At 39.6% G+C, this 16,164-nt stretch overlaps 1 protein-coding gene across 11 annotated transcripts in view; it reads right to left on the bottom strand.

The window, feature by feature from the left end:
- FAT1 (FAT atypical cadherin 1) overlaps positions 1 to 16,164 on the bottom strand; it is a 131,858-nt gene that overhangs the window by 72,480 nt on the left and 43,214 nt on the right.

The following is a 16,164-nucleotide window of genomic DNA, read 5'->3' as shown; positions in this document are numbered from 1 at the left end:
GAGTTATGAGCACAAGCAGTATCTAGGAGGACACGGGTTAGATCCTGGGCCTTGCTCAGTGGGCTAAGGATCTGGCGCTGCTATGGCTGTGGCGTAGCTGCAGCTCTGATTCAACCCCTAGCCTGGGAACCTCCATATGCTGTGGGTGTGGCCCTAAAAAAGCCCCCCCCCAAAAAAAGTGTATGATAATATCGGCTATAAAAGTATCTGACATTATTAGTACAAGGTACCAGGCACTATGTGGGGCAATTTACAACTATTGTCTCATTTAAGTCTCAAAACCATCCAAAGAGATGAATGGGTAAATAAGGTCTCTTGTGTCCTGAAAACCTTCAGTTAACTTTTAATAACCATAAGCAAACAGCAAGACAACCAGGATACCAGGATGCTAAAAATATAAAATTTCCCACCACATTATAAGCTCCACAGGGGCAGACACCACAACTTTCTCAAATAGCAGTTTACCCAGCATCTTACCCCAAACCCAACAGTTATTTATTAAATGAACAGATATCCCACTTGGGGTTGGGATAGAAAAGTCCTCAATTGGGACCCAAATTAGGACACATTTCTAATTAAGTCAACTAGTAAAAGACAGAATTATTACATAATTACACAGAAGAGGGTAAGAATGTAACATTTTGGCCCAGCCACTGAAACCGTTCAAAGCTTTACTTAATATCAGGGTTAACGTATTCTCAAAATGATTAACAGTGGAACTATCCATTTCTCTTGGGCAAATTCCACCTTTTTATTCAATGGTGTAATCTTGTCCTTTGCTTTCCTTTGCCTTTTTACTACATTTTTTTCCCTTGTGCATTAATCATTCTGAATTAATGCTACTTTTAGGGTTCAACATGGTCCAGGATGAACCCTGGAAATCCTACAACTCTAAAATCACTAGTTTTCCTTTTAATGTAAATTACTATGGGGAAAATAACAAATATCAATTTAATCTGTGCTCAGAAATTAAAGAGTATTTATCTCAACCAAAGACACATCTGTATTTCTTCCTTTTTGATCATTACGTAAATTTAAATATTTGGTTATTTGAGGTTAGTATTAAAAACCCTCATTCATTTCGAATGTTAGAGAACCATATCTAACACTCCCCCTAAAAGGTTTAGGACTTAAGCAAACCTAAAAATTAAAATGTGAAATGGGGAGTTCCCGTCGTGGCTCAGTGGTTAACGAATCCAACTAGGAACCATGAGGTTGCAGATTCGATCCCTGGCCTCACTCAGTGGGTTAAGGATCTGGCATTGTCATGAGCTGTGGTGCAGGTCGCAGATGTGGCTCGGATCTGTCGTTGCTGTGGCTATGGCGTAGGCCAGCAGCTGTAGGTCCGATTGGACCCCTAGCCTGGGAACCTCCATATGCCGTGAGTGTGGCCCCAGAAAAGACAAAAAGACAAAAATAAACAAATAAATAATAAAAATAAAATGTGAAATGGATTACCATAAAATGAATATGTACTACTATTCAGAAGCATTAATAACTACTGCTTCATTAATTCTTAACATATCCTCAAAATGGATCTCCTCCTAGAAATAGGGAACAAAACCTCAGAACTCCTTAAAAAAAAAACAGGGGGGGGAGTTCCTGTTGCAGCGCAGGGGAAACAAATCCAACTAGTATCCATGAGGATGAGGGTTCGATCCCTGGCCTCGCTCAGTGGGTCGGGGACATGGCACTGCCGTGAGCGGTATGTGCTGTACGTTGCAGGTGTGGCTGGGATCTTGTGTTGCTGTGGCTGTGGTGTAGGCCAGCAGCCACAGCTCCAATTCAACCCTTAGCCTGGAAACGTCCATATGCCTCAGGTGCATGTTTTTCCTCTTCTCTGGTCAAGTCAAGGCATGCTCTGTTCTCTAAATTAGTAAAATTATATCCAATTTTAGACTGAAAGACAAGTACCCTTAGTTAATCAAGGGAAAATAATCTTTTTCAGTTTTTCTTTTGCATCACTCCCAGCAACTGATACAAAGGGCAGCAGGGAATAACAGAACGTTCTCTACAAGGATTACATATTAACAAACAAATGTGCACATGCTCCTCTTGTTTCTGCCACGTCATTAAAATGTAACATAATTCATTTGGCAGGTAAAGTATTATTAGACAATTTCAAGATAGGTACATGGGACTTGTAGTCACCTCTTTTGAGTTCTAACCCTCAAATAGTTCATGTAGCTACCTAATTTTTTTTTTTTTTTTTTATCTTTTTAGGTCTGCTCCCACAGCATATGGATGTTCCCAGGCTAGAGGTCTAATCAGAGCTTTAGCTGCTGGCCTGTGCCAGAGCCACAGCAATGCCAGATCCTTAACCCAGTGAGGCCAGGGATTGAACCCGCAACCTCATGGTTCCTAGTCGTTTCCACTGTGCCCACAAAGGGAACTTCAGCTGCCTAATTTTTAAAGTTATGTTCCTCTCGATGTAATCTGTAGGAATTTAATAACCACAATAATTACAGACACAGATTCCGTCAGTCTTTACTACATGCCAGGCACTATGAAACTGTCTTTCATGCCATGCATTACTTTACTTACTCCTTATACACAACCTGTCCACATATGTGGTGTTATTATCCCCATTACATGAATGAAAAACTCCAAGAGTCATGAGGAACTTTCTCAGAATCATAGTAAATGGCAGAGATGGAGTTCAAACACCTAGAGTCTCTGGCTTCTGTGCCAGCAAAAGTCCATCAGTCTTCCTACTAGTACGACCCAAGTGCACTCAACAAAATGTAACATGAAAACTCTGAAAAGACATGTCAAGCCTCGTGTTTGGTCCTTTTTTTTTTTTGTCAGAAGGAGGGTATTTAGTGTTCATTCACATAGAATAGCTTTTTTTAGTCTCAGGGTTGAAAAGGAAATAGAAAATGCAAATACATTATGAGATTGAAATAATAGACAAAAACAGCTCTTTATTTTCTGTTAAGTTCCACTTTGAGTCTGGTCTACAAAGGTCTGGACTATAGTGTACAGTGATGGGATAGGTGCTTCTGGGGGGAACTGCCCCTCTCTGCCAATCGACCTGGCATTGGAGGGGACACTACACCCTTCTGTGCATGACCTCTGAGCTGCAGGTGGGAGGGAAAGTTCCTGAGCCCCAGGTAATCTCCAGATACTGCTGAGGGTTCCAAGAGACACACCAAAGTAGCTCAACTCAAACAAGGAAGAAGCTAGAACCATATTAATTAGTAAATATCCACAGGTGAGATGCTCAGATAATAATTCTTCATGAATTCTTGGCTTGTATATTTTTACATATATTTCATGCAGTGATTGCTGAGATATTCGTGTTCAAATGAACTTTCATAATTACATCCTTCTAAACGAAAGAACAAAGTTACTTGAAACAGTTTGTAGATAACTATGAAATAAAGTGAATTTTTACCTGCCAAAGGGAAAGGAATAACCTCTTCTAACCAAATGTTCAAATAATAATAAGAGTACATTTACAGTATTTATAACAATTTAATAATACAAGGATTTAATGCAGTCAAAGGTCTCACTAGGCACTCTACACGTTTCAGTCATTTAAAGAACACAGGAGTCATGTGATTTTCATCCCAGCTTCACAAATGAGGGGACAGAAACTTAGAGAAAGTAAGCGAATTGCCCGAGGCTTAGAGTGGTTAGGAAGCACAGTCCTGGTCAGTCAATAGTTAAGTGGTGGACTCGAGATCTGAATCAGACGACCATCACTGTCGTCATTAGCCACAGAGCATGCTCACGCTCCACAGCAACAAGGATGCTGGGTACCAGGGAGGGTGGGGGAGGCTGCCAGGATGAGAGGCTAAGAGCAGTTTTCAACTGCTCAGATCAGGCTCCTCCTCCCCACACTCAAAGGACAGTAAAGAAGAGAAGATTCCAGAGGGCGCTGCTTGGTCAGAGGTTCAGGGTTTAATGCCTGAGCACTATTTTAACTGTAGATTCTAATTCTAAGCACTATTCTAAAAGCCTTAAGTAAGTGGGAAACGTCTATACTTAGGCAAAGGTATCTTGTGTTCTGCTTTTTAATGTCTGCTCGGTCACAGGATTCATCCCTTCAAGGCAGAAACTTTTTGCAACAGGCAAGCACGACCCTGAGCTTCCATCTTTAATCTAGGAAGAAATGACCACAGGCCTGGGAACTGCCAAAAACGGTCTAGATAATCTGGGAAGAAAGACCAGAAGGAGAGCTAAGTCTCAGCTGTTTCAATATCAAGAATTATAGACTGGTGACCCTTTAGGAATCCTCACGCGCAGCTCACCTGTTTTTAAAGAAAAGTTGAAATGACCTGCCCAACTTGAGGCAGAGTTTAGAATTCAGAGTAAGGCATCTCCTTAACCAGGGGCTCATCAGAATCCCAATCATTCTTTACAGGGGTCCTGGTTTCTGAGACCACCAACACACCAACTACCAAGAAGTCCGTCCAGAAGCCGTGTTATTTTCAGTCCTTAAGCCTACACTTGGTCACCTTTCTTTTCCCAGTTCTTCCTAAAGCCACAACTAACTTGCACAGTTGATTTCTTCTGTAACTTGAATTATCAATTCATTTTAATGAAGCCAATTTTCAAAATTCCACGAAGACTTCTTTCTAATGAGGATCTTTTTTTTTTCTTTTTCTTTTTTTTTTTTTTTTTTTTGTCTTTTTGTCCTTTTGCCTTTTCTGGGGCCACTCCCACAGCATATGGAGATTCCCAGGCTAGGGGTCGAATCGGAGCTGTAGCCACTGGCCTACGCCACAGCCACAGCAACGCAGGATCCAAGCCATGCCTTGCGACCTACACCACAGCTCACGGCAATGCCGAATCCTCAACCCACTGAGCAAGGGCAGGGATCGAACCCGCAACCTCATGGTTCCTAGTCGGATTCGTTAACCACTGCGCCACGACGGGAACTCCATCTAATGAGGATCTTTAACACAGGTAAACAACTAAAGACTCATAGGCATCTCTGGAAATGAATCAACCTACTGTGCTCATTCTCAAAACTCCAACCCACTCCTGCTTCTCTCAATCCATGATCCTCCACCAACCAACTTCCAATAACTCCTAGTTTTCTGCACACTGGGTTATAAAGTTGCTTTTGCTGAAACAATTCTCTGGACCCAACAAAAACTAAACATTAAACTCTGGTTTCAAAGACATTTCTCTTTACCACATATCCACAATAAAACTGCCCCTTCCTTGGCACAAATATACATCCACACACTAAGTTCCTGTGTTTCCCTTTCCTCCAAATACGTCCCCTTCTCTCGGCTCCCTTTCTCTGCCATCTCTGCTCCTTCTGTGAGAGCAACGGTAGCATGCAACTGGAGGATCTGTAAGCCCAGGCTGTGCGGGAGAAAGAAGCGGTAGCGAGCCCAGGGCTCCCTCCAGCCAGACAAGAATATCAATGCTGCAGGAGAAAAAAATCGGTGAGATGGCTAACATGGAAATGACAGCTTTCCTGTTGAGAGACGACGACAGTGCACTAGCAGGAGACAAGGTAAGGCTGCTGCTGCATGATTCTACAATGTATATTTTGAGCAAGAATACCAGTTTGCACAAGCTCGTTACATATGAAGCAGCATCCAGCAATATTTTAAGAAATCATTCCTTCCATTTAATGAAACATGACAAAAGCAATACATGCTTAGCCTTCTGATCTCAAGAATACAATGAAGACATTTTCAGTAAAGGTGTTAATAAAGCAGCAATATTTGAAAGAAGCCGGAAATCTGGAGCTATTAAATAATATTTATCATTCCAAACATACTCTCTAGGATTTCAAAACTACCACCAGATGTCACTATGGAAACTGATTTTAAATGTGTGTACAAGTGGAAAAACTGGACTGAAAGGAAAAAAATAATACAATATAACTGTAAAAAAGAGTTTGACCCATGTGGCTGAAAATACAGCTCAAAGCAGAATTTCTTTCTAGAAGGATTCATTAGCGTCCATATATTTAATTGAGCAGGTACTGATGGGGTCTTCCTATAAAACCTGATGATTCAAAGGATACAGTATTAGTTGCTCAAGTAAATCGTCCAAAAGTAAATAAAGGTTTCCAAGAATAACTAATTTCTACTACTCATCACTGATGGCTAATGGTGTGTCAACTAGAACACCGGCTTTGGGGAGGAACAGCCAGCAGCCAGCCCCTCCATCTGACAATGGGTGGGTGGCAGGCTGGGGAGGGGAGATGCTTTCAATAAGTAATGTTTTAAGGCAAAAATAAAGTTAAAGGCAGCCATTGTATGGCCCCAAATAATTTAACTGACTCAAATTTCCATGGCCACAGAGCATCTTTCTTCCTTGAATTTTCCTATTTTCTTTGTCTAATAGGTCTTGGCCCCCTATCAAGTCCTAGTGCCAAAGTTTCCAACAAAACCTTGCTATTCCAGATTCTTGAGCTACTCCAACTCAAAAATACTTATAATTGGCAACAATCTGGCAACATAAATTTGTAAACCCTACCTTCCCTTCTGATGCGCAACATCACAAACATTTAGAACCAAGCTTAAGGCAGCAACTGTATGAACAGCTTCTTCAGTCATTCACAGGGAAAAGTGAAACGTGGAATATAATTTTTGATGATATTTTCCCTGCAGGCAACAAGGTACTGACTGTTCTTTTCTCTAATTCCATAGTCTCATCAGAAACAGAATAATGCTTTGGGAACCAGGTGTTTTCCCAAATATAAAAAACACCACTGGCTTAAAAAGAACAGAGAATTCCTCTAACACACTGGAAATGACAGCATCTACATTTCTGTACTTAATCATAAATGGTTACTTGATTTTTTTTCTCCACTTATTATGGAAAAATCAGAAGTCCCATTATTGTCATATTAAATAATAATCTGCTCTAATACATTCTTTCTTAAAATTAAATTTTAAAAGAAAACTATAAGCTCCTTTCTAAAAACTAAGCCCTTTGACGAGGGAATGGATTTGCTGTCTTGTTTTGTTCAGGGCCTGGTAAAAAGGTGCTTATTAAGCATGTGTGGAAAGCAGACGGTCATCAAAAAACAAGGCAAGGGTTGGTAGATGCAAGCTATTACATGCAGAACGGATAAGCAAGGAGGTCCTCCTGTACACTACAGGGCACTGTATCTGATCACTCGGGATAGACCATGACGGAAGATGGTATAAGAAAAAGAACACGTATGACTGGGTCACTATGCTGCAGCAGCAACTGCCACAACACTATAAATCAACTGTATTTTAATTAAAAAACAAAAACAAAAAAGCAAAGTAAGTGTGACACACACAGTTCAGAGGGAGCCTAAGGACACATGACAGCTAAAGACAATGTGAGATCCTGGATGGGATGCTGGACCCGAAAAAGCACATTAGGTAAAAACCAAAGAAACTGAGCAAACTATGGCTTCAGTTAATAAGAACATATCAATACTGGTTCACTAATTATAACAAATAGACATACTAATATAAGACAATATGGGAAACTCTGTGTGAGGCGGGGCGGGGGGGGGGTACATGGGAACTCTATACTATCTGCTCAATTGTTTCATAAATCTAATTTTTTGCAAAGGATGTCCATCAGAGTTCCTAATATGTAGTTCCTAATGTACTAATTTGTTTCCTTCTTTAATGAAAAAAAAATTTGAATTTGTTTTTATCTCAATTTCATTAAAGATGAGATTTATACTAATAATGCTGTTAGTATAATACCTTGAGACATCCTAGTGTGTCCATTAAAAACACCTTGTATGCTGGGCTAAAGATCCAATTATATATGTCTACATTTTAACTTCTAAATTTATTGTAAATGTAAGCAAGATTTTTTTATTTTGTTTTGCCTTCATAATATTAATGCACAAAGAAAAGTGACTGAGTTTCTTGATGCAAAAAGTGTGATTTCTAAAATTTAATCACTTTTTTTTAAGTCAGGGAATTGGGTATTTTATTTTCCAAAAACTTTTTGTGAGGATGTAAAAACAGTTTTGTTCTTTTTTTTTTTTTTAATTATAGTTGACTTACAATATTTCTTCAGTTTCTGTTGTATAGCAAAGTGACTCAGTCATACATGAATGTACGTTCTTTTTTCTTTTTAACATACAATCTCCCATCATGTACCAACCCAAAAGACTGGACATAGTTCCCCGTGCTGTTCGTCAGGACCCCATAACCACTCTTTAAAATGACCTGTAACCATCTGACATAACCACGGTATCTAACAAAAGGTAAGATGCAGTATAAAGGAAATCAAAACCCTTCCATTCTTCTAGAAACATAAGTACAGTGGATCATAATGTAAATACATTATATATGCAATGTTCCTGCCTGCTTCTGCATTAGTTGGCAAAACTGTGCAGTTACTGCTGACTGAAATGCAGGAACAAATGAGGTAAGAATCTGTTAAACTGAAGTTATTTCAGATGCTAAAATGGCTATTCAGTCCACTTAGGGAATGACACAGAAAAAAATGCTTTTAGTAGTCAAAAATTTTATACTTCCTTTCACCTTAAGTACACAACATATTATCATTCACTTTACTGGTGACGGTAATCATAAAACATACGGAAATTATATAGAGTCATGTTTACTGGTTTATATTGCAGAGAAAAATTCTTTTAAATTTTTTTAAAAGAGAGAATACTTTTAAAGAGAGAAGGACACCTACATAATTAAATTTTAAATGCTTGAGACCACGCAAATAAGGGAAGTATCCCATGCTTTTGAGATATATATATATATATATATATTTTTTTTTTTTTTTTTTGGTCTTTTTAGGACCACGCCCGTGGCATATGGAGGTTCCCAGGCTAGGGGTCAAGTTGGAGCCACAGCCACTGGCCTACACCACAGTCACAGCAACTCGGAATCTGAGCTATGTCTGCAACCTACAGCACAGCTCAGGGCAACGCCAGATCCTTAACCCGCTGAGCGAAGCCAAGGATCGAACCCGCGTCCTCGCAGATACTAGTCAGGTTCGTTAACCACTAAGCCACCACCAGCGCGCTGATAATTTTTTAAAAGGCTAAAATAAGTCAACTCAGAAGCATCCCCCATCGGCCAAACTGCTAGGCAGTACACGGGCACCTGACCCAGTTCAACACAGACCTCTCATAGCCAACGCAGAGTTAAGTCATGCTGTCACACCATCCCTCCAGTTTAAAGACATGGTACTGACTGTTACCTTCACCCTGTCTTTCAAAAGCAATAACCTGCCATGAGTGCTATTTTGTGAGAAGCCATTTAACAACTGGGAACACAGCAAACTCACATGAAATGGTGATGATAATGGTGACAATATTACCAAACAGCAAATTCACATACAGAGCTCATGAGACATCAGATACTATGTTAAGTGTGTCTCAAATCATTTAGTCTTTATAGAAGCCCTTAAGGAGTAGGTAATATGATCACCCCTATTTCAGATGAGGAAACAATGTCAATGACCTGCCCAAAGTCACAGTTCGTTACTGGTGGAAGTGGGACTCAATCCCAGAGACTGGCTCTAGGGAGTCATGCTATAACATGGATGAGTTTTTGGCTATGTCCTCTGATTGGAGGAAAGCCCATGAGCAACTGGACAGGGCCTGCCGTTTCCAGGGAAAGCCCTGGTTCCAACAGAATGTAAAAATGGAGGGACCAGATGGAAGAAAATGGTTTTGGTGTTTTCCCAACATTTGGGGATCTGGGTAATGGATCTGATGCTGCAAAAAACCTTGCTGTTCTGTGCCATTAAAACATTAAGCACATTCCACAGCATCAGGATAAAAAGAGGACTTGGTAATTTACAATGGTACATAGGACACAGCTTTCAAAAACAAAGTCTACTAATTAAAAGGAAAAATGTCAACACCATACAAACTGAGCAAAAACATAAATCTTTATAAAAGTGAATAAAAGTATAGCCTTGGTTTTGTTTAGTTTTGTTTTAAAATTAAAAACTACATAAATGCATACATAATTACATGCTCAGGAGAAAATAAAAAGGTCTAGAAAGAACAAATTGATGGAAAGACAGTAAAGAAAATCCAGCCAATGAACTAAAATGTTTTTTAACTGTAAATTTCTACAACCGTGAATTTTAAGTCATGTTTTAAATGCAGACAATAAAAAGTCAAACAAGATAAAGCCTAAGGACCAACTGCCCTTTCAAGGTTTTTTGCTAGTATAACCCTGTTTTATTTTCCCTCTATATCTTAGATGTACTTTCATCTCTGTTTTACCTCATATGAGTCAATGGATAATAACGGATGTCATGACAGCTTCAACAATTTAATATTCAAAAGTATTTATATATGAAACAATTTACAAAGTTTTAAATCTAGGAAATTCTATAACTACACTGTGTGGTTAGGTCATAAGTTAATAATTAAAGGGAATGCTCCTTACATAGTAACTGCCAATCTGTTTTCTCATTACTTAGACCGTCTATTTAAATCACTTTAATTAAAATGCGTATCTATCCACTCTTTCAATTAAAATTGTTTCGACAACTTAAAATCAGCTGAGGAAGCTTTTTGACTTGCAAACTTACAAAAACACATGAACTAAGTTCATAATCAGATTTTAAGCATCGTGTTTCAAGTCCAGGGATTTCTTTGGCTTTGCAAGAGTCATTCCCATGGCAATCTCTGCTAAACCATGTTTTCATGTTTTGTGGAGAAATGATTCCAAGTTCTGGTTTCCGTGTCGGAATCATTAATTCTGCTAATGAGGGCTTTCATGGATAAGCTCTCTTAAAGAGGATCATCCTTGGGTATCAAAAGTATCATTCAAACACAGGGAGTTCCAATTGTGGCTCAGCAGTAATGAACCCGACTAGTATACATGAGGACGCAGGTTCGATCCCTGGCCTCGCTCAGCGGGTTAAGGATCTGGCACTGCTGAGAGCTATGATGGTCAAAGAGCTATATGGTCAAAGATGCAGCTTGGATCTGGGTGTTGCTGAGGCTGAGGTATAGGCCAGCAGCTGTAGTTCAATAGGACCCCTAGCCTGGGAAGTTCCATATGCCACAGCTGCAGCCCTAAAAATCAAAAAAAAAAAAAAAAAAAAAAAAAAAAAAAAGTATCATTTGAACACATATTAATTGGATAAAAATACATACACCAGACAGCCACTGGAGGCATTAAAATCCAAAGGATACATTTAACATACCAATGGCAATGCTTCTGGCAGTTTGTTTTCTCTTTTAACAACTATACAATTTCAATATAGATGACTCGTCCCACCTTGTATTTACTGGATGCACATTTAGTATACACTTTATATACCCCGTATTGTTGAATCCTCACAATTATACTGTATATTCAGTGACCTCTCCTCGTTGTCTATATGTGCATGCAGATGTTGAGAGCTGAGAATTCCCTAGTCTAAGGTCATTTAGTCATCAGCATCACAGTCGTAGATTAATCAATGAACGCCCTTACCATTCAGCCATCTAAGTACTTATATTTACTAACTTGCTGAAGCCTCAAAAGTTAAGCAAGTTGCCCTAAGTTATCCAACTGGTTGCAAAGAAGCAAGATTCCAAAACCTGGCTGCCTAGCTCCACAGCCCAAATGCATAACCACCAGGCTGCTCTCCTCTGCCTTTCCTATTCTGATGGGGTGGCAGAGCTGTGATGCAAGACGCACATCTGACTCTCAAGCCGTGGTTCTTTCCTTATAAGACTGGGAAGGTGATCTTCATAATCTATCACTACTGATGGAAAAAAACCACATCCATGAAAGTTTACCAGCATTTGCCCATGGAAGAATAACGTGAATTAAGTATAAATGGGCCAAAGAGATTCCTAGACAAAGTTCAAGAATCCCCTAAGTTTAGAATAAACAAGGAAAAGGATATAAAAATGAATCCAGCACTGTTCCATATTCAGGAAGTTAGTGTATTTATATCATCTTGCTATGTAACAATGTAGACTAAATTTATATTAAATGAAGCATAATAGCTATAAGGCATTACAGAACACTGGATATCACTATGAGAATATCATAAATGACTTGTCAAGGTGCTATTATTATTTTAAAATACTGAATGGTAGATCCAGAGTTCCAAATCTTAAAAGCCAGTTGTAAAAGTTTTGTGTCAGATGAAAACTGATGACACATGGTTCCAACCATTTGCCAGGCTTGGTACAAAGTGCTAAAGAAACCAAGAAAAGTAAAACAAAGTATTATGGGAAAGATGGTTAAATTGTTATTTATTTCCTCAAACTACCTGTTTGAGAAAGGCAACACTGTTCTTTAATAACTAGTTATTTTAATACTTATTTCCTATTATTTTATCTCTTGTAAGTCTCTCTCACACAAATGTCAAATAAGTCCCTTTTTAGGTTATGAGTCCCTGGCTGAATTTTAGGATGCAACCTGTAATTATGCGGTTTTTAAAAATAAATTATAGGGTCTTCCCATCATGGCTCAGTGGTTAACGAACCTGACCAGTACCCATGAGGACGTGAGTTCAATTCCTGGCCTTGCTCAGTGGGTTAAGGATCCAGTTGCTGTGAGCTGTGGTGTAGGTCGCATATGTGGCTCGGATCCTGTGTTGCTGTGGCTGTGGTATAAGCCAGCAGCTACAGCTCTGATTTGACCCCATGCCTGGGAACTTCCATATGCCTTGGGTGAGGATCTTAAAAAAAAGCAAAAAAAAAAAAGTTATTTTGTGAGAAAAGACAGGGATAAGATGTGTGTAGACACTAAAAATGGTGGGTTATGGGGATGAGTAAATTTTTTTCTTCTCTGTGTTATTTTCTACAAGAAACACATATGTGTTGCATAAAATATTTCTTTAAGCCCACATATATAAGGGATTAATCCAAAGTGTATCAACAGAACGTAAGAAATTTCAAAAATGCGACAGCAACCTTTACAAGTGAAGAGTGACTTCAAGGTTTCCGTAAGCTGGGGAACAACTGCCCGAACACTTGCAGTGTGAAGTGTGCTCTAGCAGGAAGACCAGGCCCCCTCCACCGATTCACATGTCAGCTGAAACGAGGAAGCCTCATGCCAAACCCTGCAAAGCACTCCCTTGCTAAAGAAGGAATGGAATGAGATTCCTCTGCTACAGTCAAGTACTACACTGATCACTGTATAAACACAGCTCTTGCCAAGAGACAGTTGTCTCCAGAGTCCTAGAAGGAACCAGGCTGGGAGAAAAGCAAGTTTTCCTTTTTTGAAGGTATGTTTAGGCCTCTAGAAAACGGATTCTAAATACAGAAAACTCTATTTATTTTTCTTAAAATAAAACTTAAGACCCACATGCAATTCAGCTCTGCAAAAAGGAAGATATGTTTTACATGAACTGAACACCTGTTGAAGAAAAGAAAAAGCCCGGTATAAATCCCCTCCTATCTGTTCCAAAGCGGCATTTTTTTCTTTACTTTTGACCATATGAATGAAGCAACCCGGTTTCTCTATTAAACTGTCTTTAACATAAAGTAGTTTTTATATTTAAAAAATTCAAATTAGTTTACAAACTGAAAAGGTGTCACTTAGAGGCAATATTCAGCTACTTTAAATATCTGGATAATTTGCAGCCAAACCCCAGTTAACTAAAAGAACTCAGAAACTCAGGCGAAGCTAACATAGTTATGAACTGACCCAATGACACTAGTAATTTAAGATAAACTTCAGGAATACCATGTTTTACGCTAGCAAGCTCTTCAAGTCAAACACTTATAAATAGTGATCTAATTGCATTGCAAAGATCTGATTAAACCTTTCTAAGAATCTTCGTTAGGGCAAAACATCAACTTGTACATACATACAATCCCCTCTAACTCCATCTGTTTTGTAAATTCAAATTTTCTTAAATGAGGAGTTCTCTTCATGGTGCCGCAGAAACGAATCCAACTGAGAACCATGAGGTTGTGGGTTCAATCCCTGGCCTCGCTCAGTGGGCTAAGGACCCAGCATTACCATGAGCTGTGGTGTAGGTTGTAGACTCGGCTCAGATCTAGCAGTGCTGTGGCTCTGGCGTAGGCCAGCAGCAACACTCCAATTAGACCCCTAGCCTAGGAACCTCCATGTGCCATGGGTTCGGCCCTAAAAAGACAAAAGACAAAAATAAATAAATAAACAAATAAATACATAAATAAATTTTCTTAAATGAAGAAATGAGTGATCAACCTGAATGTACCAGAAGATTCCTAATCTATTTTTAAAAATCACAAAAAGACAGGGCACGGCTGTCTTTATTAGTGGCTTCTACAACTGAAGGGGACTCAACAAACTTAAGACTATCCAGTATATTATAGTCACCAATGGAACCATCACAATCAAGATCTCTCATTGGGAGTTCCCGTCGTGGCGCAGTGGTTACTGAATCCTACTAGGAGCCATGAGGTTGCGGGTTCGGTCCCTGCCCTTGCTCAGTGGGTTGACGATCCGGTGTTGCCGTGAGCTGTGGTGTAGGTTGTAGACGCGGCTCGGATCCCGAGTTGCTGTGGCTCTGGTGTAGGCCGGTGGCTACAGCTCCGATTCAACCCCTAGCCTGGGAACCTCCATATGCCGCGGGAGCAGCCCAAGAAATAGCAAAAAGACAAATCTCTCACTGGCATTATATTATCTGCACTATGCTAAGCAAACAGGAAACACATTCAATGAAGCACTTTGAAATGAGGAGCCAATGCTAATCCATCATCTTAGAGATGATGGAGGAGTTCCCTGGTGACCTGGCGGTGAAGGACTTGGTGTTGTCACTGCTGGGGCTCGGGTTTGACCCTTGGTCCAGGAATTTCTGCATACCATGGCCAACAAAAAGATGAGGGAAGCGTAATTCTTACTTGCACAGTAAGAGGCTATCCAAGGGTAGACTGGTGGGTTTCAGATAGTTGTCATGGGACTACATTAAAAAAACTAAAGCAGAGAACTGAATTCGGGAAAAAGGAGTTGTACAGAATAAATAACCACAGCAGTTCTTACATTATCCTTGTTCTCAATTCCCTCTGAGGCCACAGTTGCTCTTCAAAAAAGTAGTAACACACACTTCATTAAAAAGTGAAAATATCTGGGGAGTTCCCATCGTGGCTCAGTGGTTACTGAATCCTACTAGGAACCATGAGGTTTTGGGTTCCATTCCTGGCCTCGCTCAGTGGGTTAAGGATCCAGTGCTGTCGGGAGCTGTGGTGTAGGTTGCAGACGAGGCTCGGATCCCGCGTTGCTGTGGCTCTGGAGAAGGCTGGCGGCTACAGCTCCGATTAGATCCCTAGCCTCGGATGCAGCCCAAGAAAAGGCAAAAAAAAAAAAGAAGTGAACTATCTTATTCTCTAAGTCTCCTAACCATGGTAAAATGAAGTGATAACAGAAGCTACAGAGTATGAAAAGAAATGTAGAGACATCCTATAGCCACAGATATTAGAAAAGTGTGTATAATCAAATTAATCATTAGAAGAGAGATGCAAAAGTGCACAGTGCACTAGTTGTAATTAACTGGTAAAACGGTTACTGAAATGTCTCAGAGAGAATATAAAAATATAAACAAAAATAAAACCTTCTTGATTAAAGGTATAACTGCTGAAAGTACAAAACACTAAAAAACATATCTCCCTTAATAGTTAAGTAAATGGCAACTCAATAAAATGGAAGTACTTCACATTTCATTTTGAAATTATCTGTATGTTCCAAAATACTTTTTTTCATAAAACTAAATACAAACTCAAAATGCAAAGGGGAAGCAAAAGCATGATCCTTAACCATAACTGGCATTTCTAAAGAAGCTCAAATATTTCTAGCTTGTGACAGGGTATCAGATAAGTTCAACGGAAAGAGGCCTGATGTTCTGTTATCAAGTCTGATTGTGATTTTTTTAAAAATTCATTTTAAAAACGATACAATCCTAAACTCCTGGGAAAATCGCCTCTTCATCCAGCTATTTATGAAAGAGGTGGTGAAAGCAATCATATTTTCTCTATTTTACTTCTGGGTTGGTTTGCTGTAACAGGCTATTTGTTAAAAATCTGAAAAAAAAAAAAAAAAAAAAAAGGAGTTCCTGTCATGGATCAGCAGTAAGGAACCTGGCTAGTATCCAGGAGGATGCAGGTTCGATCCCTGGCCTTGCTCAGTGGGTTAAGGATCCAGCGTTGCTGTGAGCTGTGGTGTAGGTCACAGACACTGCTCAGATCCTGCATTGCTGTGGCTCTGGTGTAGGCTGGCGGCTACAGATACGATTAGACCCCCAGTCTGAGAACCTCCCTATGCCTCGGGTGTGGCCCTA

The sequence above is a fragment of the Sus scrofa genome, chromosome 17, assembly GCF_054392235.1.
Source record: "Sus scrofa isolate SSC_HxYL_T2T_F1_AM1 chromosome 17, Sscrofa_HxYL_maternal_Yorkshire_Landrace_v2.0, whole genome shotgun sequence".
Lineage (NCBI taxonomy): Eukaryota > Metazoa > Chordata > Mammalia > Artiodactyla > Suidae > Sus > Sus scrofa.
The sequence above is the reverse complement of the archived record's forward strand: the minus strand, read 5'-3'. Positions and strand labels throughout refer to the sequence as shown.